This window comes from Coenobita brevimanus, chromosome 25, assembly GCF_032717465.1.
Source record: "Coenobita brevimanus isolate Jiangsu-jjx chromosome 25, ASM3271746v2, whole genome shotgun sequence".
Lineage (NCBI taxonomy): Eukaryota > Metazoa > Arthropoda > Malacostraca > Decapoda > Coenobitidae > Coenobita > Coenobita brevimanus.
Window position 1 is genome coordinate 34,748,952 of NC_136978.1, and position 27,548 is coordinate 34,776,499.

General features: G+C 41.3%; 1 long non-coding RNA gene across 1 annotated transcript; it reads right to left on the reverse strand.

Annotated features, from left to right (window-relative positions):
• LOC145393782 (uncharacterized) lies at positions 1 to 27,548 on the reverse strand. The gene is made up of 3 exons (XR_013896257.1): positions 27,471 to 27,548; positions 1,219 to 1,356; positions 1 to 170 (listed from the first exon to the last, which is right to left on the reverse strand). It is a non-coding gene; the product is annotated as an uncharacterized LOC145393782 (long non-coding RNA).

The following is a 27,548-nucleotide window of genomic DNA, read 5'->3' on the forward strand; positions in this document are numbered from 1 at the left end:
TGTACTTGTCAAAAAGATGCTTGTATGGAGCATCGTGGGGCAGTGGCCAGGCATAAGGAACAGGCAGGATCCTCTCTCTGCCTATGTACACTGACCGAGATCCGTCCGCACTGGTGAAGTTCTGGGCAATGATGAACTTGAAGTACGTCAGGCTGTTGACGTGAGCCTGCCTAAGAGAGAGAGAGAGAGAGAGAGAGAGAGAGAGAGAGAGATCTGCATTATTGCAACCTGTCATTATATCGTTTCTTCATATACATTGTTTTAGCCATCTCTGGGGACAATTGTTATATCGAATGGTTGTGATGTAGTGGAGATGTATGAGTTGCCACCTAACACTGGTCATTGTAAGCTCCTCAAAAAATATTACAGCCAGAAAAAATAGATCAGTTTCCCCCTGAAGATTAAGGACTGGCAGAAAACGAGATGTAATGAAGTTTGACTCGTACAAAGACACGGAAAATATACCTAACTAATGCTCTATGTTACAGAGGATGTCACAGTAATACAAATTACACTCTTTTTACACTAATTCGGGGCAGTTTTTCGTCCTTCTGCAGATTATTTTTCGTAGCTCAGGGGCAGAGGGACAATACTACTGTTCTACACGCCTTCCACAGCACTTCTTTGTGACTAGGACCATATCCAGGTAGGATCAGTTTATTTCTGGAGCTAAGCACTGACGATGGAGAAATGTCAGTTTTAGGCAAAGTTAACGTAAAAAAAAGTACAGTGGCGTAGTGTAACACATACAGTACATATGAATTTGTGATTTGTCATTCGCGTAGCATTCAGTAAAAACTGGACATTCATCAGGCCATCCTCAACATTCATTTGATCTAGAATTAACGTACTTGAAAAATATTGTCATTTTTTGTGGTGGCAACATAGATGTCTGTATGATTCCTCCCCCTTTCATTTTAGCAAAATCGAATGTGGACATTAAACCCACCACTCGAAATTAACCGTCATACTTTGTTAAAAAAAATAATATAGTGCCACACGTTTTAAATGTACGAGGGTAAGGTACAAAAGGATAATTTAATCAAAGTATATATCAATCCTGTGCCAGTACATTCTTCTGTATGCAAAGCTATCGGTCCGCCAGTTACCAGTTGACGTTACAGAATCATTAAATAAAGGCTCAATATCAGTGATTTGTCATAGTGCATGCATAGGAAACCAAATAATTTAATAAATATATAAATAAATAAAACTCACCTCATAACAAAGGAGTCTCTGAGGCCTTCTGCTGTAGACACTCCCAAATATATCAGGCGACCAAGTTCTTGAAGGATTTCTGATGTTGAATGCAAAAAAGGTTCTTTGTAGACTATCCCGTATGATTCAAACGTGATTCTGGAAAGGAAGACATTTAATGAGAATTATATACAGTATACCCATCATTTATGGTGGTGGCCCGTTTGTTGTTGTTTTTTTTCTTGTGATGGTAAGAATTTGAGAAAGTGCAACGTAGAAATCCTGTAATAATTTTATTCCATTTTTGATAAATATTCGTGAACAAGAAAGAGAAAATGGCTTCAGAGCAAGGACAAAATTAGTGAGGTAAGGAAGACAATGCTGATCGTGTATTGGTAGGTGGTGTAGCCATGAGAGAGAGAGAGAGAGAGAGAGAGAGAGAGAGAGAGAGATTAATAAAAGTTATTTACAGTCTGCAAATAGGAATAGCATGAAAAATTGGGTGGTGGAGGATGCCATAAGAAAAGCCTCGAATGACACAGGCCTGAGCAGGAAGATGAAATACGTATATGGAACAGGGGAAGGGAAAATGAGGATGAAATGGTTGATGACAAGGAAGACTCCTTGTCAGGAAATCTATAACAAGGATGTTTTGAATTTAGTTGTTGTTGTCAAATTTTGGGTCCTATGGGAAATGAATGTTGTAATGGCCAAACAGTGATTACTTTAATATATGGTTTTAAAGAAGTTCAAAATGTGTTTGTTTTTCTGAAAAATATTATTATTATATCAGTTCCCTTGGAAATTAGCTGTAAATAATGCTAATAAAAACCAACACAATATATATATATATATATATATATATATATATATTCAATCTGCGCAAATGAAAGTGGCGCTACTTGCCGTGGATGTAAAAAACAAACAAACAAATACAAGTAGGAAGAAAATACAGAAACTGACCACTTACCACATTTTAGTAGCATGTAGGCATCCGCCTACGCTTAATGCATTCATCGAGGCGGTTAGGAAGAGAACTGGCGAGGTTTTGCAGTGTGGCAGAGTCAATTTCCTCCCATTCCTTCATTATTGCCCTCTTGTGCCGGGTTACCGATGAAGTATCTACTTCTCATAGCTTTCGTTTTAGAATGGCCCAGAGGTTTTCTATGGGATTTAAATCAGGTGAGTTACCTGGCCAATCACTGAAGAATGGAATGTCACGGTCTGTAAGGCACTGAGTCACATCCTTGGGAGTGCGGCAGCGTGCACCATCCTGCATGAAAAACTTTGCCTTGCACTTATCAAAGGAATCTGGCAGGTGCTCATACAGGAGCTCCAGGTAATTGTTTTTGTTCATAATCTCATTATCAGGAAGGAATACTAAGTCACCAACACCATGAAATTAAAAACATCCCAATACCATCACTTTGTCTGGGAATTTCACGACACCCCTGGTGTACTTGAGGTTAATGGGGTCGATGCCTCCAGGCCGGTACACCCTGCCAGACGTGTTGCCAGACGCACAGAACACTGCCTTATCACTCCAGAGCATACTACACCACAAACATCATCCCATTGTTTGTATTTCTTTGCAAATGTCACTCTGTTCTTCCCTTGACGTTCTGTCAGCTCTGGTTTTGGCACTGGCCGGTACAACAGGTACTTCAGATTGTCATGGATATAATGTTGCACTGTACATAAACTAACTACCAAGTAAGTTGGAATTGTTTTCTTTTATTTGTTTTGCTGTAAGCCGTGGATTAATCTCAAGTTGACATCTGATAACATTTAAAGTCCGTTGGTTAATTTTTTTTGCTTTGCCAGGATGTTCTTTGTGTCGTGGTAATTAGATGCCGACACCATCCAGAAATCTCTTTATCCAACGCTGCACAGTTCTCAGTTTAACTTCTGTACTATTTGAAATTTCCTTTAGTGGCTTCCTGTCCTTGTACAGAGCCACTATTACTGCGATTTTATCACTTTCAATTTGCGGTCGCAGAGACTTTTTTTTTTTTTTTTTTTTTTTTTTTTTTTTTGCCTATCGACCATTGAGGCCGAAGCCTCTGATCATTAAGGCAAATATATATATATGTATATATATTGACATATATACATATATATACAAACATATATATATACATACATACATACATACACACATCCATGCATATGAACATACACACTTTCATGCACACGTACATATATATATAATAATTTTTATTTTATTATTTTTTTGTAGTTTTATTTTTATTATTTTTATTTATTTTTTATATTTTTAACCTTATATTACTTATAAACAAAATACCTAATCTAAAGACCCTAAAACTAACCACCTAACAGACAAATCGCTAACCTATACTAAATCCTAAGAGACAAATAACTAGACCTACACTAATATTCAAAAAGCCTCGACCAAGAGAACACCATCGACTGCAGATATGTAATGCTTTTCTACATTACATACCTGCACTCATCACCTGATGACTGTCAGTCGAGGCACAACCTAATATAGGGGACATCAATATATGAAAGGGAACCAGACGAGTCAGGAACATTTCCATATACGTCAGCTGTCGTCCCTAATTAGAATAACTTAAGCAAGATAATATAATGTATTTACATAATTTATACAAAAATTGCAGAGACATTTTTGTTGCAGGAGGTATGTAAAGATAGGCAAGTGAAAAAAAATAACATACGAAAATCGATCGTTTTCCAGTACACTAGTCTCCTCATATGAAATGCTGATACACACTGTCGTCAAAGTCAGCAGTTAAAAAGGGTGCATACTGGTTGCCAGATGCACGAGAAACATATGACAAGTAACGGTTGGACCCAGTGAGGAGTGTGATTTGAAATATAGCGAGAGATGATGAATCATCTCCGTGTCATAAATTTATCGCTGCGTCGCGCCAGTTTCATTTGCATGGTCTGTATATATACAGTAACCTCTCGACTAACGCGAGTTTTAAAAACGCGTTTTTGTTTTAACAACAGCAAATAATTAAGGAGATATGTTTAACTAACAAGGGTTTCTCGATTTAACGCGAGTTTACACATACGTGATGGTTTCAGACTTGCCACAAGCGTCTTGGACAGTCCAGAGCTGGTAGACCGTGTGTGGCAGTTTATGTATAAATACAATTTTTTATTTGCCTGTTGCTTAAACTGGTTTTATTCAAACTATAATATTCGAAAATGAAGTTTGGCTCCATTCTGAGAAATAAGGCTCATTTTCAGACAAAATTTGGCCAGGAAAGTGATGGCAGATCTAAATTGTTACAACTTGATGCTACAGAACAGAAAGAAGAAAACCACTCAGACCAAGATAGAGCAGTTCTTTGTGAAGAAGACAGAAAACTTAAGGGAGTTATCATCACCAGTAGCACGGGAGTCAGAAGAAGAGGAAGAGGAAGGACAGCAGAGCGAGGAGGGACAACAAATTTAGGGTGGGGAGCGGCGGGAGGTGGGGGAGCGAGATGAGGAGGGACAGCAGCAGACGACGAGTGATGCATAGATGAAGTGAGGCTGTGTGTTGTTATTGTTTGTGACCTACTTACTGTAATGAAAATGTTGCTTTTGCTGTAGTGTTTTTATGACCTACTAATGCATTAATAATGTTGAGGAACTTTCACAATGCCGTGAATGAAGCAGAATTGAAAGAAAATCCACGTAAAAAACGAAAACAGTATGTACTTGGGGAGAAGTAAACAACGTTTTGGCCCAGCTAGGGCTCAAATGTTGTTTATTTCTCCCAAAATATACTGTTTTTGTGTTTTGTGTGGATTTTCTTTCAAATTAATATTGTTGCTTTTAAGTATAGAGTAGTATAACTCCCCAAATGGGTAGACTTTCCCAGAGTCCATGAACGTAACCCCCAATATTACCACTGTTTCTTATGGGAAAATTTTTTAAATAACGCGTTTTTAACTAACGCGACGTCTCCAGGAAGCTAACCCTAGCGTTATATGAGAGGTTAATATATATATATATATATATATATATATATATATATATATATATATATATATATATATATATATATATATATATATAAACTTTCTATAGGGAGATGAGAGTGGTGGTTGAACAGGAAGACGTTGAGAGGAGTGTTAATGAACAGTACACATCCCTCAAGTGACTTACTGATTCAATATGTGGATGGACAAGAGGCCCACCAAGTGGTAAAGTAACCTGGGGGTGGAATGAGAGTGTAGAACCTGCATTTAAGAAGAAAAGAAAGCTTTTCCTGTAATAGATGATGGACAGTAACAGAGAGTAATACTTGGCTACCAAGCGTTGGGCTAGAAAAGAGTTTACAGGGCAAAGTCTGAGTCACAGATACTTTTACTTGATAACTTAAATCGTGTAGAAAAGAAAAATATGATATTTAAGAGGGTAAATCAGATGATGAGGAAGAATAGGGATATCATAGGTGAGCAGTGTGTGAAGAATGATGAAGGATAGATTGTGGTGAACATTGTGGATATTAAAGACGCATGGAGAGGGCATTACAGTCGGTTGTAGAATGAGGAGTTTGACTTGTGCAGGGAAGGTTTGGAGCCTGCAGATCCAGTGTTAGGCCCTTGGCCTTTGATTGACACTGCTACTGTGAGTGGGGCAATAAGCAGGATGCAGGTGGGGAAGGCAGCAGGTGTGACTGGGTTGACTGCTGAAATGTTGAAAGCATGAGAGGATATAGGAGTGAGCTTTGTCACTGACCTGATAAATACGATTATATATGAGCATTCAGTAGAGGCTAAAGACAACCCCTCTGACAATGATACAACCGCCGACTCAAACACGTCTCATTTAACTACCACCTCAGATATTTGAATGAAGTTCAATAACGCCCAGAGACGAGGCGAGCGGTAACAAAACAATGCACAATTTTGTTGCCGCACGAGTTTACCAAAGGCTCTGTATGTGCTGTAGGTGCGAAAGAAGAAGCTGATGTTATAACATTACCAGAGACCTGTTCTGTGAATGGCTTAACATGCAAGTCGGCATTGTGTACTGTGCTGAAGGATAATTTGTGTTATCTCTAATTGTTAAATGTCACAAATGCTCCACTGAAGCTTAAAAGTGGCATAAAAATTGGGAATTCCTGGTTTACCCATCGACCATAAAGGTGTGCCAGGATGTACCATTCTTCATACCTACTACGGATGATGATGATAGTGAACCATCTGCTGTGTATACCACCAACTCTAAGGGATCTCTTACAACTCTCTCACCTGACCTAGTTTCACAAGTGTCTTCCAGTGACTTCCCACAGCATAAGGAGCAATTAGTAAATCTTTTGCAGACTTCTCGAGATGTAGTAGCCTTACCCGGGGAACCTATGAGTAGGACAGATCTAGCGCAATATCACATAGAAATTGTGCCAGGAACTCAGCCAATTTACTTACGGGCATATTGATTACTCTACAGTTTGAGAAAAGAAACAGACAAGATAGTACATTACATATTAAATCAGGACATTATTGAGCACTCGGTCGGTCCATGGAATATTTCACTTTTCATAGTTCCAAAGAAGGGTGGACAATTTACTCCAGTAGTGGACTATCATCAAGTAAATTCTGTCACTGTGCCCGATCATTTTCCATTCCCAGTTTTAAGTGATTTATTAAAGTCACTAGGTGAGAACAACGTGGCCTTTACATCCCTTGACCTACTCATTGGCTACTGGCAAGTACAAATGGAACTCATCTCCCCCTGTAACAGATTTATCACCCGTTCTGGACATTTTCAGTTTAAGAGGCTTCCTTTTGGATCAAGGAATGCCCTTTCAGTATTCATTAGACCCATTCACTCCGGCTTCAGTCACATGATTTGCCACTCTCGTTTTGTCTACTTGGATGATATAACTGTAGTGAGCAAGTCTATTCCTGAACATTTTGCTAAGCTTCAACAAGTATTTGATCACATTCAGATGGCTGGTCAAAATATTCTATCTATCTATCTATTGCCAGACGCCTCAATCCCGTTTGGGGTGGCCACAAACAAATCGCCTCCAAGTCGCCCTGTCCCCCGCCATTTCACTCCCCTGCTCCCAACTCACACCCCCCTCTCTCATATACCTCTCCACCCCATCCCTCCATCTCATCCTCGGCCTCCCCCTCCCTCTTCCCCCCTCCACCTCACTCACATACACTCTCTTCGTCAGTCTTTCACCCTCCATCCTCTCCACATGGCCAAACCACCTCAGTGTGTTCCTCATAACGCTTCCTATCACATCCACATCCACACCACAACGCTCCTTTATATCCTCATTCGTCAGCCTGTCTCTCCACGTGACTCCACAAGCTCAAAATATTAACCTGATTAAATATGGTTTCCTAAGAAAGAAAACTAAATTCCTTGGCCATGTAGCCGATGCTGCGAGTATTCATATTACTGAAGATAAGACTACAGCAGTCATCAACTACCCATAACCTACCAGCACAGATGATGTAAGGAGTTTTCTTGGACTGAGTGGTTACTACCGGCGATTTATTAACCCGTACAATCCCGCCGTCGGCATGGTGCTGACAGTACAAAACGTCTCGAGTAATCCCAGCAATGTGATGGTGCCGACAGCATAATTCGAGAGCTGTAGCGCATCTCTGACTGCTTCAATCTAGCTAATTTTTTGCTAAGGAGTAACTTAATATATTGGCAACATTGTGCCCAGGCACTTGTAGCACTGGGTTTGGTTCTGCATGGCTGCGTAACATCAGTGTGCCATTGTCCGTCACAGCATTAGAATGTTGCAGAGGTCACGCCAGTTTTTGCCTCATTGGGCTGGAGGAGGTGGTTGACACTGTCACATGGACCCTCTGTCTCTTCATTTAGTGATTCTATAGAAGAGGAAGACCTGGACGACTCTACGATGGACGGCCATCCTGCACTTATTTCTCCTATAAGGAATACTTTTTTTTTTTTTTTTTGCTTTTCCTTCATTTATATGTCCTTTTGGATTGTTTTATGCAATAAAAATTTTTTCCGTTATTGGTCCGGGATTGGGTGGGTATAAAATTACAAAAATGCCTGGGATGGTACGGGTATTCGCAGATCACTGCTCCTCTGTCTCAATTACTAAAGAAAAATGCACCTTTCTTGTGGACTAAAAATCAGTCACATGCCTTAGAAGTACGGAAAATAGCCCTTGTAACTGCCCCGGTCTTGCCCTTCACTGATTATACCAAACTCTTCCTTTTGTGCACAGATGCGTCTTGGACAGGAATTCGTGCAGTATTGATGCAACTAGATCAGGCATCCAGGAAGCGTGTGACAGCGTATGCTAGTCGCACCATCAGCTCCGCAGAACGTAATTACAGTGTTACGGATTTGGAAACCCTAGCAGTGGTCTGGTCCCTGAAACATTTCAGAGCTATAGTATATCATTACCCAGTGCGTATCCAGACAGACCACCTCCCTCTTTGTCATTTGTTCAAGAGAAGAAACATTACAGGTCGGCTGATTCGATGGCCAGTCATCATCCAAGACTTTAATCCAACCTTTCAGTACTGGCCAGGGAAATCAGATAGAGTTGCAGACGCACTTTCATGCAATTAGCGGCTGCAGGCTCATCATATCAACCAAATGAAACTTCTAGCACCACCTTAACCTCCGAGATCATTCAAAATTGTCACCCTCTATGGTAAAAGGTAATTTATTTTCTAGAATCGGGAGACAATTCAAGCTTACCTACTCTGCTGGTGCCAATAGATGAGTTGATGTTAATCAATGGTATCTTGCACAGGAAAACATTACATACAGGAATGGATAGGGAGGTACACCAGCTCTTTGTCCCTAACAACCTAATACCCTTGGTATTTCATATCGTTCAGTACACTCCTCATGCATCTCATCCCGGTAAAGATCTATGTTTGAGACAAACACGTCTCGGATACTATTGGCCCACTATGAGATGAGACATTAAAGTGCACTGTGGCTTTTGTATTTCCTGTAATCGTCACAAAGGATCAACTGGATCACCGGCACCACTCTTGCAATATCCAGTTCCATCACGCCCATGGGAAACTATCTCTATCGACCTCCTTGAATTACCTCTTACAGAAACTGGTGCAGAGTATTTATTTGTTAAGTTGGTCACTTCTCATGCTGCTGTGTCCTCGTGGCTCTCCCAGATAAGACCGCAAGGAGTGTTGCACATCCTTTTATACCATGTCATTTGCCCATTTACTATACCATCTACTATTGTTACAGATAATGGTACAGGGTTGAACAACAGTCTCCTGGTAGAAATTTGTAAGCAGTACAACACCAACAAATGTAATGTAGTTCCTAACCATCCAGTTTCTAACGGCCTTGTAGAGCGCCATAATCGGAAGGTTTTAGACTGTTTAAATATCTAGGATCACAAAATGCCTCCTGGGATGAATGGATACCTCAGGTTGCTGCCTCTATAAATAGTTCCATCAATGCCTCTATTGGCGAATCTCCCTTGTCTTATATGAGTTCCACAAAGACCTCCCCTATTCCATGTTATCATCAAGGCCAGGTTCCCTCTATAATTTGGATGACGGTGTAAAAGTGAAAATGTCAAATTTCCAGAAAAAAAAAAAAACATCAATTCTGTTAAGAAGCAAGATTTGTCAGTTAGGTGCTCGAGAAGCATCTCGACATTTCCCGATGTTTACGGTAGTTAGTCCCGGTTCTTGTACGAGTCACAGTTGCCAGTTTGCCTGCTGTTTGTGAGCGTAGATATTTCGAAAGTAATGTATTAATTTTTGTGTTCTTTTTCTCTATAATGTTTTGTTTATGTGCTTGCTTGTTAAATTATGTAATTCAAGTTTGTATGCAAAATAATTTGCAGTAGTACGTAATGTAGGAAAACTCTGGCATGTTTTGATGTCTCATAATTGGTAACTGTTGATGTTAGGTGCTGATATGCAAGACCAGCACGTCCCAAAATGTTGGAGAAGTAGATCATTCTAGCACAATGCAAGCTTATATAAGGATAGATAACAAACAGGAACAAGTTCAGTCGGTTTTGGTTCAGTTAGAGTGTAGTGCAGTGTCAGTGAAGTGTCAGTGAAGACTGTATATTTTTGGTACTTGTGAAAACAGTGGCAAACAGTGACATGTTATTGATGTTTGTATATCGTTGGTTCTTGAGAAAATAGTAAACTGTTGTCAAGCATTAAGTGTAATAACTGTGAAGTGTTGTCAAGCATTATGTGTAATTGCAATTAGTAATGTGTGTATAGCTCCAGTGCTTGTGTGAATAGTGAAGTGAAATTGGAAAGCATTAGGTGTTACGATTAGGAAAATAAAGACAGTGAACTTTAAGAAGGCAGTGTTTATTTTCCCCTCAGCAGATCTTGTGTGAAGGCTGACCATAGGAAGAACAACTCACTGGGCAGCGTCCTTCCTGTACTGAACTACTGCTGTTGGTGCATGTGGCAGTGTGGGGTGGGGATGCAACACTGGTGTCAGGAGTGTGGATTAAGTGCTGCAGTGAGTCAAACCTTCGACATGGACGCAGGAGGTGTGCAGACAAGGTCTGGAGCTGGGCAGGAGGAGGAAATTTCCCTGGCGACAATTGTGAAGCTAATACAAGCACAAAAGGCCCGACTACAAGCACAGAGTGAAGAACAGAAAGAGCTCAGAAATGAACTCAAAGAACAATTACAGGCAGAGAGGAAAGAACTCAAAGAACAAGTACAGGCAGAGAAGAAAGAACTCAAACAACAATTACAAGCACAGAATGAAGGACTACATGCCCAAAGTGAAGACCAGAAAGAGCTCAGGAACGAAATTAAAAAACAGTTGCAAGCACAGAGTGAACAAATAGAGGCACAACGTGAAGAAGAAAAAGAACGATATGAACAACTTCAAGAGGCATAATAGGAGCAACAGAGGGAAGTGCAACTGAGAGTGCAAGGACAGTTGGATGCATTCATGGGGGAAATCAAGGAACAGCAACAGCTTCAGGAGGAAGTAGATGGGAAGCTAGAGCAGCAGAAGTATGAGGCAAGCAATAATGTGATGAAGTGTAAACAGCATGTAGATGACCAGTTTAAGAAAACTGGTGAGGAAACAGTGATGGAGTGCAAACAGCATGTGGACAATAAGCTGAAGAGTAGTGAGGGAATAGTGATGGAGTGCAGAGAGCATGTAGATAACCATCTGAAGTATGCAGTTGACCATGTTAAGATAATTAGTGAGAGAATAGAGGCTGTAGAGAAATATTGCACTGCTGAGCTTCATGTTAGTGTACAGGGAGCATATGAAAGGAATGGACAGCATATGGTGAATCTTGATGGATCCCAAGCATCTAAAGGTACAGTAACAGTACAGGGTTGAATAATCAGAAAGCAGAAGTTTTAAGTCCTGGCCTGAATTATATGCACCAGTTTTTAGGCCCCAAACCAGTGAAGTGCATGGCTATAATGGGGGTACAGTTAAAAAGAAAGCTCAGGAATTTGATGATACACTATCTTTGGAAGCTTGCCGTGCACAGTTTGAGTTACTTGCGGATCAGACTGGTTGGGATGATAGGCAGAGGGCAGTGCAGCTTGCTACTAGCCTCAAGGGTGCTGCAATGGAAATTCTGGGCCAGGTGTCAGTAGAGGAGAGGATGCAGATTTACAACCAGTGCTAGAGTGGCTGCAGTGGAGTGCAGTGCAACCATCTTGGGAAGGGGTTTCTAGATTCAGCCCTGCGACAGGGAGCTGCTGGAAAAGTGGAACCCTCTTCATTTGAGGAACAGACTGCTGGGGCATCTGTGGGAGATGTCCGGTGGCCTCAGCAAGTATGGACAACTGGTGGTTCCAAGGAAGGTAATGTCTGGGATCTTGGATAAGTCTCATAACCAGATCACTAGTGGGCACCTGGGAGTGGAGAAAACTCAAAGTCAGCTGTGATGAAGGTTCAACAGGATTGGCATGTGTCAGGATATTGAAGAGTGGTGTCGGGCCTGTGATGTATGCTTTTCCAAAGAAGGAACCCAACAAACATGTTTGCGCCCCTCTTCAACTGTACCAAGTGGGTGCACCGATGGAAAAAGTCGCGGTGGACATTGCTGGACCTTTGCCACTCACTGAGAGAGGAAACCGGTATATATGTGTCGCCATGGACCACTTCACAAAGTGGCCAGAAGCTTATGACATCCCCGATCAAGAGGCTGAGACTTGCTCAGGTGTTGGTTGATGGGTTTTTCTGTCATTTTGGGATGCCACAAGAACTACATTCAGACTAGGGTAGAAACTTCGAGTCTGCTGTGTTCCGTGAGTGCTGCAAGTTAATGGGGATCAAGAAGACCAGGATGACCCCACTAAGGCCACAGTCAGATGGGATTGTGGAGAAATTCAATTGGACCCTGGGATAAGAACTGGCCAAGTACTGCATAGAGGGACAAACAGATTGGGACCAAAAGTTACCTGCATTGCTGATGGCTTATTGCTCTGCATCCCATGAGTCTACCAGTTACATTCCTGCAAAAATGATGTTGGGCCACGAGTTATGGTTGCCTGTTGAATTGTTAATGGGAAGACGACCTGGTGAAGAGCTGCCTACAGACACTTCCAGGTACGTGAAGCACCTTCAGGAAAGGCTGGCTGAGGTACAACATCAAGTGCAAGGAGCCCTCAAGTTTTCAGGACAGGTGATGAAGTGCAAATATGACGCTAAGGTAAGTGAGGTGAGCTTGAAGGATGGTGACCAAGTTTGGTTATACAATCCTTAGCGAAAGAAGGGACAGTCACTGAAGCTGCAAAGCCCATGGGGTGGGCCTTACACTGTGTTGGACCGCCTATCAGACATAATGTATTGGATTCGGGGAGGCAGGAAGAGTCGCCTAATGGTGGCACACGTGAACCATCTGTGGCAGTATCATGGACCAGGACAGTACAGCTGGGACGTCTCCGAGGAATTATACTCACCCGCAGCCGAGGACGTTCAGGAGGGCCAAGGAGCTGAAGTGCAAGAGGATGGTGACAATTTCCAAAGAGAGGAAACGAATCAAGAAGAGGACTAAGACCTTCCTGGAGGAGTGGACTGTGTGGAGGAGCAAGGACGTCATCGGAAGCAGCACAGAAGACTTGATAAGTTGAAGGATTATTTTGTGTATAGTTTGATGCTCTATTAAGATTAACGTTTGTGTTTGTACATACTGTGTAGTTTTGTCGGAATGACAAAGAACTAGGGAGGGGGTAGAGTTAAGAAGCGAGATTTGTCAGTTAGGTTCTCAAGAAGCTTCTCAATGTTTCCCAATCTTTACGGTAGCTAGTTCCGGTTCTGGTACGAGTCACAGTTGCCAGTTTGCCTGCTGTTTATGAGCGTAGATATTTCATAAGTAATGCATTAATTTTTGTGCTCCTTTTCTCTATAATGTTTGATTTATGTGCTTGGTTGTTAAATTATGTAATTCAAATTTGTATGCAAAATAATTTACAGTGTTATGTAATGTAGGAAAACTCTGGCAGGTTTTGATGTCTCGTAGTTGGAAACTGCTGTTGCTAGGGGCTGATGTGCAAGACCAGCACGTCCTAGAATGCTGGAGAAGTAGATCATTCTGGTACAATGCAAGCTTTTATAAGGATGGATAAGAGACTAGAACAAGTTCAGTCGGTTTTGTTTCAGTTTGAGTGTACTGCAGTGCCAGTGAAGTGTCAGTGAAGCTTATATATTTTTGGTACTTGTGAAAACAGTGGGAAACAGTGACGTGTTATTGAAGTTTGGATATCATTGGTTTTTGAGAAAACAGTGAAGTGTTGTCAAGCATTAAGTGGAGTTGCAATTAATAAAGTGTGTATAGCTCCAGTGCTTGTGAGTAGTGAAGTGAAGTTGGAAAGCATTAGGTGTTACCATTTGGAACATAAAGACAGTGAACTTTAAGAAGGCAGTGTTTGTTTTCACCTCAGCTGATCTTGTGTACTGTACACTTGAAAGCTGACCATAGAAAGAACAACTCACTGGCCGAAGTCCTTCCTGTACTGAACTACTGCTGTTGGAGCCTGTGGCAGTGTAGGCGGGGACATAACAATACTTCACACATATGGCTCCATCTCAGGAGGGCATGTTGCAATGCCAGCATAAATCTACCTCGCCTATCAGTATCAATATTGGAGATCTGGTATTTTCTCATTCATTTACCCGCACCTCTAAATTGGATGACAAATTTATAGGCCCCCACTGCATGATAACTCAACAGGGTAACAAGTTTGAAATACAGGAATTGTCAACTAGAGACACCAAGTGGGTGCATGCACACAATCTTATGTGTGCACTGATAGGCAACATCTACATCTACTTCTCTTCCTCCATCTGACATCTGAATCTTCTTCACACACACCTCCCCCCCCCCCCTTTAGCCAGTGAATATCGATCCAAGTTGTGTTCCGCACACAAACCTATTACTTGCCTATTCACTTCCTCATACTGCCATTAATTCGAACTTATTTTATAGGTAAGATGTTTGAGGTCTGCCTGTTGACATTGCTGACCCTAACACGGTCTGGGTTGGGTGAGGACAATGATGGAGTACGTCCAGGGGTCTTGGCCGGCTCAGGATGCGAGGTAATTGTAATAGAAGATGCAGTCTTCCTGCAATACGATCTTGAGCCCCTAGCCGACGTAGCCATCGCCATGCCTCACTACGCACACCAACTGGATGACATACGGACCCTCCTATCGACCATTGTGGGGAATCACAACCCGGATATGTTCTGGTGCCCTCTTAACCCTCTTGCGCACGATAAGTTTCGGTAAGTTTTCCGTAGCACGATTTTTTCTTCGAAGCCGCCCGGCCCGGCTTCCAGCGCGCGGCAAATAACACGTATTTTCTCCTTATTTTCACCACCCAAACATCAATATACTGCCATGAAACCTATATCATCTTATTCGTCGATGTTTGTTCTAGCTGATAAGCACCACCAAAAAAAAGGAAAACAGAAAGTCCACTCCCCCAACCTCTATAAACTCTTGCATCCATTACACATCTTCGCATCCTTTCATCCACATATACATAATCAATCATTGCCTTCCTTTCATTCAGTTCACCACCCACCCTTCTCATCACTCGCCTTGTATACCTGTGGATCATTTTATGACTGAAGAGGGTATTGGCTATCACCAACCCCCTCCCTGCACAAATGTCCACTAACGCACTCCCATTCTCATCTATCTCAGCAGGCACACCCCACTCACCAACTATTCCATCCACCTTCACATTCCCAACTTTACCATTCATATCACCAATCAAAAACACTCTCTCATTCCTTGCAAACTTTTCCATGCACACCTCTACATTTGTCCAGAACTCTTCTCTCACTCTTCTAGCACGATCTTGCGTTGGCGCATACACACACACAATCGCCCACATTTGTATTCCAACTTTCAACTTTACCCACACAATCCTTGACCCAACTGATCCATACTGTCTTATGCTCCTCTTCCATCTTTTACTCACAACTATACATACTCCATCCTTTGCCCTCTCATTCTCACCTACTCCTGCACATATACCCAATCCATACTCCCATTCTCTCACACATTCTCCTCCCCATTTTCTTTCAGTTATTCCACATACATCCACTTTCGCACCATCAACCACCTAGACAATCTCTCTCTCTTTCACCTCATCATTCGCTCCCCTTACATTCCACGTTCCGATAACCATGTTCTTTGTCCGTTCCTTGGTCGTCATCGTTTGGTCAGTCCTTGTCCGAGGCTTATTGTTTGTTTTTTTAGTTAGTTGTTTTCCGGGGAGGGGCACTAACCCTCCGCCAACCCTTTTAGTCGCCTTTTACGACAAGCAGGGATACTGGGGCAGTATTCTTGAAAAAAAAAACTACTCCCAGGGGTGTGTGTATTATATATATATATATATATATATATATATATATACACTGTATATGGCTAGTGAGGGAGTGATCGCCCTCTACCTACACAGATCAAAAGCCCTCGGGAGCAGGGGGGTGGTTGCTTTCTCAGGCAGAGGAACTCCTTGAGAGTGAAATAGCTGGGAAGCATGCCGGCATGTGACTGGCTACAGCATAGCTGGGTCTTTCGGGTGTGGGCAATCAGGCAAGTTAGCTGCCTACTGCGACTGCAACACAATGGCGAGGTGTTCAGGAAGTTAGCCAAAGAAACCTTGATGGACTCTGAAAGAACAATAATGGCCCCCAGTCCCGTGCAGCCCTTAAATGGGCAGGGGGTGCTAAGAATCTCACGGTTGCCTCAATTACAATCTAATTCCTTTGTCAATGCAAAAAATACAATTAAAATTGGTAACTGGAATGTGAGAACGCTAAATCATGACGGTAAAATCGATGAGTTAGTGAAGGTTTTTCAAAATTACGGACTTGATATTTGTGCTCTGACAGAAACTAGATTAACTGGAGTCGATAAGTTGGATTTGGAGGATGGTATACGTTTATTGATATCTGGTCGACAGGACGGAATGCATTATCAGGGAGTAGGATTGTTGCTGGGTTGTAAGGCAAATAAGGCTTTATGTGAGTGGGATCCTATAGATGAGCGATTGTTATACGCACGGTTTAAATCAAATCATGGCAACATCAGTCTGTTTGTGTGTTATGCACCTACTAATGATGCACTCGATGAAAGGAAAGACACATTTTATGAAAAGTTGCAAGAAGGAGTAGGAAGGGTACCTAGACATGATGTTTTGATCTGCGTTGGAGACTTTAATGCAGTAATGGGCTGTTCAAATGAGGGATTTGAGGCATATATGGGTAAGATGGAAGTTGGTAGTAGGATGAGTGAAAACGGAGTGAGGTTTGGAAGCTTCTGTCTAGCAAATGACTTAGTCATCGGGGGCACACTCTTTCAGCATTGCAATATACACAAGACAACTTGGGTGTCGCCGTGTGGAAAATATAAAAATCAGATTGATCACATCGCTATCAGTAGGAGGCATAGAAGTTCTCTGCTAGATGTTCATGTTAAACGGGGAGCGGATATTGGTAGTGACCATCAACTCAGCATTGCAAAAATAAGGTTTAAACTTAAAAATCAGAAGAAGGAAAAATCTGGTGTTGGTAGATACGATATTGTTAAGCTTAGAAGGGAAGGAGAAGAAAAGGAGGAATTCAGATTGGAATGCAGAAATAGGTTTTTGGTGTTGGAAACGTTGGAAGAGGGGGAGAGAAGTGTAGATGAGATGTGGGAGGATGTGAACAAAGTTTTGCATGAGACTGCTGAATGTACGATTGGAAGGAGACATAGCTTCAGGAGAAAGAAATGGATATCAGAGGAAACGTGGGATATGATGAAAAAGAGAGGTGAGGCTAAATTGAGGAGTGGGATGCAATGCGTTGATGAACAAGAGATTGAATTAGCAAGAGCTGCGTACTGGAGTTTGAATTCAGAAGTAAGAAGGTTAGCTAGGAGAGATAAAAGAAGATGTGTGGATGAAAAGGTTGCAGAGACTGAAATCTTAATAAACAAAAATGATGGACAGAGTCAAAGAATAGCATATGAATCGATTAGAGAACTGAGTGGTAATGCAGGTAAACGCAAGGAAATACGAGTTAGAGACAGGGAAGGAAATTTATTGACCAAAGATGGAGATATTAGAAATAGGTGGAAAGAGCATTTTGAGACAGTTCTTAATAGACCAATACCACCAGAAGAGGATATACCGTCTGCTCAGGAAGATTTAAATATAGAAACAGGAGAGTTGAGGCTTGCAGAAGTGGAGAAAGCAGTAAAACAGTTAAAGAATAATAAGGCACCAGGGGAGGATGGTTTATTTCCGGAAATGTTTAAAGTGGAGGGGGATAGATTAATAATGATCTTGACCAAGATATTCAATAAGATATGGGTGACGGGGTTACTACCATCCGTTTGGAAGAATGGTGTAATTGTTAAAGTTCCGAAGAAGGGAGACCTGAGTGAACGTGGTAATTGGAGGGGAATCTCTTTGTCACCGATAGCTTTGAAAGTTTTCAGTAGAGTGTTGTTAAATAGGTTGGAGCCAGTGGTTGAGGGTATTCTGAGGGATGAACAGGCTGGTTTTAGAAAGGGACGTGGTTGCAATGATCAGATCTTTATAGTCAGGCATTTGATGCAGCAAGTTAATGAAATGAGAGTGCCTTTAAGTCTTTGTTTTGTTGATTTTGAAAAGGCTTTTGATAGTGTTTCGAGAGAGACTATGGGGAAGATCATGAGACATTATGGAATACCAGAGGAGTTTGTGAGGGTCATTATGAACATGCATGAGGACACATTTTGTAAAGTGATGGTTGATGGTTGTCTGAGTGATTCGTTTGAAGTCAAGTCCGGAGTAATTCAAGGTGGTGTTCTATCGCCTTTACTATTTATATTGGTCATTGATTACATTATGAAACGCGTTGGAACAGAAACAGGTGCAGGTATACTTTGGGGAGAGAACAGGAAACTTTTGGATTTAGATTATGCAGATGATATAGTTTTGATTTGTGATGGGCCAGAAGAGATGCAGAGAGTGTCGGACTGTTTGGTGAGTGAAGGTCGCAAGGTGGGTTTGGTTATTAATTGTGGAAAAACTGAAATAATCAATATGAATATGGAAAATGAGCAGGAATGTGTAATTGGAGGTATGGTTGTAAAGCAAGTTGATAGGTTTAAATATTTAGGTACTTATTTAGCCAAGGATGGTTCTTTGAACTTTGAATTCGAGGAAAGGTTAAAGAAGGCTAATCAGGCAATGGGAATGCTTAAAAATATTTGGAATAATAACAATTTCTCTGTGCATACAAAAATCAAACTTTATAAGGTAATGGTTAGGAGTATCTTAATTTATGGACACGAGTCTTGGTACAGCACAGTGACTATGGAAAATAAATTCTTGGTGTTTGAAAATAAAGCACTTAGAAGAATATTAGGAGTTAAGTGGTGGGAAAGGATACCAAATAGTAGAATTAGAGAAATAACGGGAGTGCAGCCGATCGATGAATATGTTAGATTCTCACGATGGAAGTGGCTAGGACATGTGTATAGGAGACAGGGAATAGTACGAGGTACACCAGGGTCGGTGGCACTTGGTAGGAGAGGTAGAGGAAGGCCAAAAGAGACGTGGGTGAGGACAATGAGACGGGAAGCTGGAGATGAGTGTTGGGGAGATCTTGAGGAGTTAGCACAAGATAGGATGTGGTGGTGTGAGTTCATCGAGGCCCTATGCATCCCCGAGGGTGCCACAGGAAATGACTGATTGATTGATTGATATCATCATCATCATCATCATCAGCCGTTTGAGTATCCACTCCAGGACCGGCCTATCCCGACCGAAGTCACGACGATACAGCCAATGTATCTCTACCAAGTGGATTAGGCTGTCTGGCAGAGAGTGTATGTAGGGTGGGAAGTGCTTGTAAGTGTAATTGTTGTGTTGGAGTGGCTTTGGACGTGTGTGTAGTCTGTGAACCACATGTAATCGGCCCGCGCAAGCCGATTGGGTGCAAGCATACTTTATAGTAAGCGACATTGGTTCGATATATATATATATATATATATATATATATATATATATATATATATATATATATATATATATATATATATATATATATATATATATATATATATATATATTTATATATATATATATATATATATATATATATATATATATATATATATATATATATATATATATATATATATATATATATATATATATATATATATATATATATATATATATATATATATATATATATATATATATATATATATATATATATATATATATATATATATATATATATATATATATATATATATATATATATATATATATATATATATATAATATACATATATATATATATATATATATATATATATATATATAATATTTATAAACCGGTATATATATATATATATATATATATATAATATTTATAAAAACCGGTATATATATATATATATATATATAATATTTATAAACCGTATATATATATATATATATATATATATATATATATATATATAAATATATATATATATATATATATATATATATATATATAAATATATATATATATATATATATATATATATATATATATATTAAAATGCGTGGCTTAAAGAACAGTGCCCCCGAGAAATACCATAGTACCCCCAACGACAGGGCAAGCCAAACACAGCTTAGTATGCCCGAAAATGCACCGACACCCCCACACGGACCCAACGGGGTAGCCGCCACCAGTCACCACCACTTCCGGCAACAGCGACATATGTCAGCCAGGGCCATGCGCCCCTGTGTCATGCAGCCACCACGCCGTCGCCACCGTAGGAGGACACTACCTTCGTTGAGTGGAATTGTTGAGCTATCTGGGGGTGGAGTTAGAAAAGACACTCCAGACGGCGCCCCTCTGGTAGAGACGATCTATGGTCACTCCCATCCTCGTGAGACAATCTATGGTCACTCCGAAAGTGCTCCGGTAGAGATGATCTATGGTCGCTCCCATCCTCGTGAGACGACCTATGGTCACTCCCATCCTCATGAGACGACCTATGGTCGCTCCCATCCTCATGAGACGATCTATGGTTGCTCCGAATGTGCTCCGGTAGAGACGATCTATGGTCGCTCCCATCCTCGTGAGATGATCTATGGTCGCTCCGAAAGTGCTCCGGTAGAGACGATCTATGGTCGCTCCCATCCTCGTGAGACGATCTATGGTCGCTCCGAAAGTGCTCCGGTAGAGACGATCTATGGTCACACCCATCCGTGTGAGACGATCTATGGTTGCTCCAAAAGTGCTCCGGTAGAGATGATCTATGGTCGCTCCCATCCTCGTGAGACGATCTATGGTCGCTCCAAAAGTGCTCCGGTAGAGTCGATCCATGGTTGCTCCAATCCTCATGAGACGATCTATGGTCACTCCGAGAGTGTCTTGGTAGAGACGACCTATGGTCACTCCTTTCCTCGTGTGACGATCTATTGTCGCTCCGAGGGTGTGCAATGAGAGGTAAAGAGAGAGACGTCCCTACAGCAGGAGACTAGAGCCAAGGCTTCCTGTCCCAGAGTGACCCAGACAGGCCTCACAGCCTCCCCTGGTCTCTGTTCCCTACGCCAGGCTCTGGAGCAGACGCACCTGACGGACCCCAGCAGAAGTTGCTGCTGCAGCCCTCCCCTGTCGGCGCCCCTAGACGCTGGAGACCGCAGCCCACAGTCTCTCCCGGTTCTCCCCAGGACACCCAGGCATGATCTCTCTATGCCCCCACGACGCCGGGACTTATCACAGAGGTTCCTGGAGCTATTCGGCCCCAGTCCCGAGGGCCACACGCCTGAGCCAAGCCCTGAAGTCACAGGAAGCCCAGGACGCGAGAGGACGCCCTTACGAGTTATCCCGAGCCCTCTCGGCACGCCTCGCATTGGCGGTGCCCCTAGCCCGGCAGGATCGCCGATGACATGTTCCTGCCTATCCCCCTGATGAATACGTGTGATATTGTAGCACGAGTGATTTAGGTTAAGTGTGATTTCCCCTAATGTAAGTATTGTGCAGTGATATCATATAGTGAATATCGGGGTAAATCAGATCACAGTGAGAAGATAAAGGACGAGAGCGTGGAACAAGATCTGATTGACTATACTTAAGAGTGACATCCCTGTTATACAATTAATAAGCCTGTGCCGCCGAGAGATTCCCCTATAAGGGCATACCCCCATTACTGTGAAGGAATATTGTGAAAGGAAGTATTAATGGTATTCTCTCCCTCCCCCACGCTACCCATAAATCTTGTTTACCACCCTCTCTCACTCCAATATCCCGAGTGAGTGTAAATCAAGAATAAAATCAATTGCCAAAGTCTTTTGGCTATTGGAAACCATATAAACTTCACGGCTAATATCTGCCGCCCTCCAGTATTACCATAACTTTCCCCTAGCCGTCACAAGTCACTCCCCGCACCTCCCCTATCTCCTCCTAGTGAGCCTCAACCTCCCTCCCGCGCCCCCGCGCGCGCCTATAATTACTGCATTCCTGATACACTACGATTGATTGTGTTGTCATTACTATCAGAGAAGCAAGTATCCTGCGAGATACACATATCCTAGATAAGGTTTTTATATTGCTATATATTGTGCTGTAATATCTGCTGATTTGTCCTGTGTCTGATTGTGGTAATATATGTGTAAAGGTTGTTGCCTAGAGTTTTTGTGTCCTGCCTCTCTTTATTGCAGTAAGCTCCGGTCTCGAAAGAGGACCCCGCTCCACGTTAGGTGAAATAGGAACGAGAAGTTGCGCCTAATTTCACCTAGCATTATATATATATATATATATATAACCAGTTCTGCTGTCGGGCCCTGCTGCGGATGTCACTGATTGCATTGCCCAGTTGACCCTTGTGCGGTGTGGTGCGGTGATGATCTGTCCGTTCTCCCCTTTGGGGCTAAGATGCAAATGAATGTGTTTGAATGGATGAGTAAATGGAGAGTGAGTCGTCCTGTCTCGGCTACCTCCCTTTCCTTGGGGGAAGCAGCCTAGGTATATAGATAGATAGATAGATATATATATATATATATATATATATATATAGATAGATAGAACTTTTATTTTTTTTTTCGGCCTTCCTTCCCCAAAGTTTCACGACACATATGATATACTCCCTCACACACACACACACACACACACACACACACACACATATATATATATATATATATATATATACAGAACTTTAATTTTTTTTTTTCGGCCTTCCTTCCCCAAAGTTTCACGACACATGATATACTCCCTCACACACACACACACACACACACACACACACACATATATATATATATATATATATATATATATATATAAATTATCACTACACACATTATATAATCGCTAATCTATATATATATATATATATATATATATATATATATATATATATATACAGACATTTTCCCAACACATGATACAATATTTTGTACGAACACTCGTGGCACATATCACAAACCTTTTTGAAAAGAATCATAAATTTCAACAATTGTTTTAGAAAGGTACAGTACCTGTTCACTGACGTCAGTGGTTGCCCTGTGTTGCAAGGTACAGTACCTGTCCACTGACGTCCCTTGTTCCTTGGCATCATTACCTTTCACAGCACACCTGCCTCTAAAGTACCGCTCACCTACGATACGCACCTAAACGAACACTTGGAGCACAGTTCACGTATATTTTACATAAAGTATAATTTATCACTAAATGACAGTCCATGGTACAGGACCTGTTCAATGACGTCTCTCGTTCCTTGTCATAGTTACCTTTCACAGCACACCTGCCACTAAAGTACCGCTCACCTACACTACGCACCTAAACGAACACTCGCGGCACAGTTCACGTATTTGCATAAAGTATAATTTATCACTAAATGTCAGCTCATGGTACAGTACCTGTTCAATGATGTCGCTCATTCCTTGGCATCGTCTCCTTTCACAGCACACCTGCCACTAAAGTATCGCTCACCTACGCTACGCACCTAAACGAACACTCGCGGCACAGTTCACGTATATTACACAAAGTATAATTTATCACTAAATGTCAGACCAAGGCACAGCACCTGTTCAATGACGTCTGTTGTTCCTAGGCGTCCCTATTCCTGAGGACCCCTGCCGCTAAGGTATTGCTAACCTACGGTATGCACCATAGTTTATGCCATCACGAGGATACGTGGTATATTTGACTGACACTTCACACAACATTATACACAAATACATGAATACCACAATGATTCCACCCTAACCTCTGCAATTATTCCCTTCCTCACTGCGGTTCAAAGTGACTGTGATGCAGCATCCTTCGCCTGCAGAGTACGATGCAACTCTATTGTATTGGCACACACCACACTCCTTCATGAACACCCACAGCATGTTTGACATATATTTCACACAATTCCATATGCATTTTCACTATCAGAATCACTATAATTCAATCCCTAAACACCTCTAATTCTCCCTTCGCGACTCTAAAAACTGTACGTGATGCCTGCCTCATTCCACACTATGGTTTATGGCATCCATAACGCTAACTAGTTCCATAATTTCACCAAGGCAGCCACAACAGCTTTCACACAAAATACAGTTTAGGCATTGGCTACATTATCTACGTATTTGTAATCACGCACTAGGGCCTTGGGGAGGGCGAAAGGCGAAACCCCGCAACAGTGAACACGCATATCGCCTCTGAGCCTAATGATTGATAACAACCAGAATTCCTTTTCGTGATATATATCAATGTTCCACCAAAAATATCACATACAAATATGCTCATAAATAGTGGATTATCACACTGAGTCCACAGGGGCTTTGGCTCAGGCAGGAGGGGGAGAATTAGTAGGAGTTTAATGGGACAGAACACACGAGGCAACCTTACCGCCTGACTGCTTGGAAGAGACTGAGGTTTATCACTACGTGCTAGGCCCCGTGAGGCAGCTCAATGTTGCCAATGCCTTACCATAGGAAAGCGCTGCGCTCGCTACAATGTCTCAAAAAATGACACAAATCGTCCAGAAACTGAATTTTCGGTGATTTTTTTGTGTGCTTAGGAATGCGATTTGCATGACTGATCATCTGTAGATCAATCCACATGGAACGCGAATTGCGTGACTGTGCCTTAGTTAATTTACCATTTTGTTGGAAACTTGAGTATATTCTAACACAGTTCACTCACTTGAAGACATATTCTCCTATTAGGCACCTGTAGATCGTTCATGTGTGAAGCATGGTCTCTTTGATCTTGGGGGAAAAATTTTAAGTGGCTTATTTGGAGTTGCAACAACTCATGACCTCTCTGCTTTCAAATCTGACCTTGCTCAGTTAGCCGGTGCCCTTGAGTCTCAAAATCGAGTAATAAAGGTCCAACACACTATACTACAAAAGATCACAGCCCACTTAAATGATGTTACATACACTTTATACAACTTCACAGGAATTCAAAAGAAGCAAATTTCAAAAAGTATCATTGTCTCAGAAATCCTATATGTCAAACTACACATGGACAACCTGCAACTCTCCCTAGACTCACATCACTCGCAAGTCACTACCTTATTTCGTACTCTAGTTGATGCTATTGGTGGTCGTGTCACTGCAGACGTAGTACCTTTCTCTGATCATCGTTCTGTATTGGAATGGGTTCACTCTACTTTTGACTTGTCTCCAGTGCTTTCACTCTCCTTTCTAGAATTCTGTTGTCCAGTACTTAAGGCCACCTTTTTTGCTAAGGACATTCTCGTTCATATTCCACTTCGTTCTACCATCAGATTCGATCACTTGTAAATTATTCCTTTGCCTCTCTTGTTCAATAATTGCTTATTGCAGGCCTCTATTTTCTCGGTGTATTTCCACCCATCCCATGATCGAATCTCCATTGCTTTCACATCCTCCAGTGATCTCGACAAGTGTTCTTTCCTTAAACCTGCTTCTCGTCTTTCTGCTGCCTACCTTCTTGCTATTTTTTCTAGTAGTGCCGCACCCCACGAGTCTGCCCTGGTTCACAACCATCCTGTACACTCTGCCTGCCCCTTTATTCCGGCTCCGCAACTCCCAGTGCATCATGCTCTTATAAACTACATCCAGTATTTCTTCTCTTTCCCAATCTCTGTTAGTATCATGTGTCCTGGAACTTCTGCTCGTTCAATGCCTACTAGCGGTCTCTATGAGGTGCCTGACTATTGTACACTTAAATCAGAATCTGTGATTACTATTGCCACTCGTTATCATCAGGCCATACGCAGTCACATTTGTGAAATCTTTCAACCCATCAACATGACTTTCAGCCTTGCTTTTGACAATCAATCCATCACCTCTGCAAACTTGCATATGTTGGACTTTCTCAACCAGTGATTTTATGGATCAGTTTTCCTTGGCCATCATTCGTTCATGGGTACATCCAGTGTTTGTGCTTCCCCAAGTGGCTACCACTTTTATTGGATTCATTCTTACCATTTGTGCAGTGCACTGTTGTTTTCGGAAAATGGAACGCAGACTACATGAAATCCACATCGCAACAAGTATAGTAGGCTACAACCACCACAGGACTTGAAGCTGGCCATAGTATCGCCTCATTTGACTGCTTAAAGTGCCAACAGAATCATATGACAAATGTGGAAAGTAAAATGACAAGTTGAAAGGTACAATGACGACCCCGAAATGTTAATGAAATAAAGTGATATATGGAAAAAAGATGATAGATTAAAAAAAATGAACAAGGGCACAGAAAATTGTCAAAATAATAACACTGAAAACAAAATGAACAGTAAATAGCGTGGAAATGACATGAGGAACAATACTCAAAACTGGGAAAAGCGAAAACAAAAAGAAGTGTGAACATATCCCGATAATCCTTGTGTGCTCCACTGCTGAGAGATCACTATTCCATTTATCATTATAATATTATATCTGTAGAAATGAACTTCGACTATTGAGTGATGAACAATGCTAATATGTAAATTACTGGAAATACTATGTCCACTATATACATATTACTCTTCTATTTATGTATTACAGTATTTGATTTCCCACTTCACTCATCTGGCCATGTATTGTAAAAACTGTATTTCTGTTTTAATCCAGATACTTATATAGGAATATTATACCTTATAATGATTATTATTCCAAGTACTTACACACCTAGTTAACCCACTCCTCTCACATATTCTTCCTAAATAAATCCTTTGTATGATAATGGCTAATTGTGTCAGGAGACACTATTTTGATTTTACGAGGGATTGTTATAACCGTACTATGTAACCATACTATGTAACCCCATACTATGTAACCATATCTTTGTACTGTAACCTTACGCTGATCATCTCTTGATCTTGCAAACTAGAACTAACAGTGTATATTTGTAAAAGTTAACAGTATATGTATTAAGTAAGGGTGCCTACGTGACAACTAGTGCTCGTATCAGCAAAGTTTGAAGAATGCCAACATCTGCATAACGCTCTCCAAGCCGGCTCCCCGCACTGGTCTCACAGTGGGTAGTTGAGAGGCTGGCATTGAAAGGGTTGGATCTGTGTTTGTCTTCACTGAATAAACTTCTGTTGAAACTACATCAAGACCTCTGGATTAATCCTAACTGGGGAGACGAGAGGGGCGGAATATATATATATATATATATATATATATATATATATATATATAGATAGATAGATATAGATATAGATATAGACAGATAGATAGACTAATACAAAGATGAATTAAAAGATATAATTTTGCAGCACACTACACAACCCAAACTGTTTCTGTGGGATTTACTCTATCACTCCCCAGCACTACCTGCATGCCCTCACCCAACACCACAGTCCTACACACACCTCACCTTTCCACTGCTTTGATCAGTTCCTCAGCAGTTTCAGGTCTTGGTGGCAGCCTGGGAATATTGAGAGAAGCGATGAGG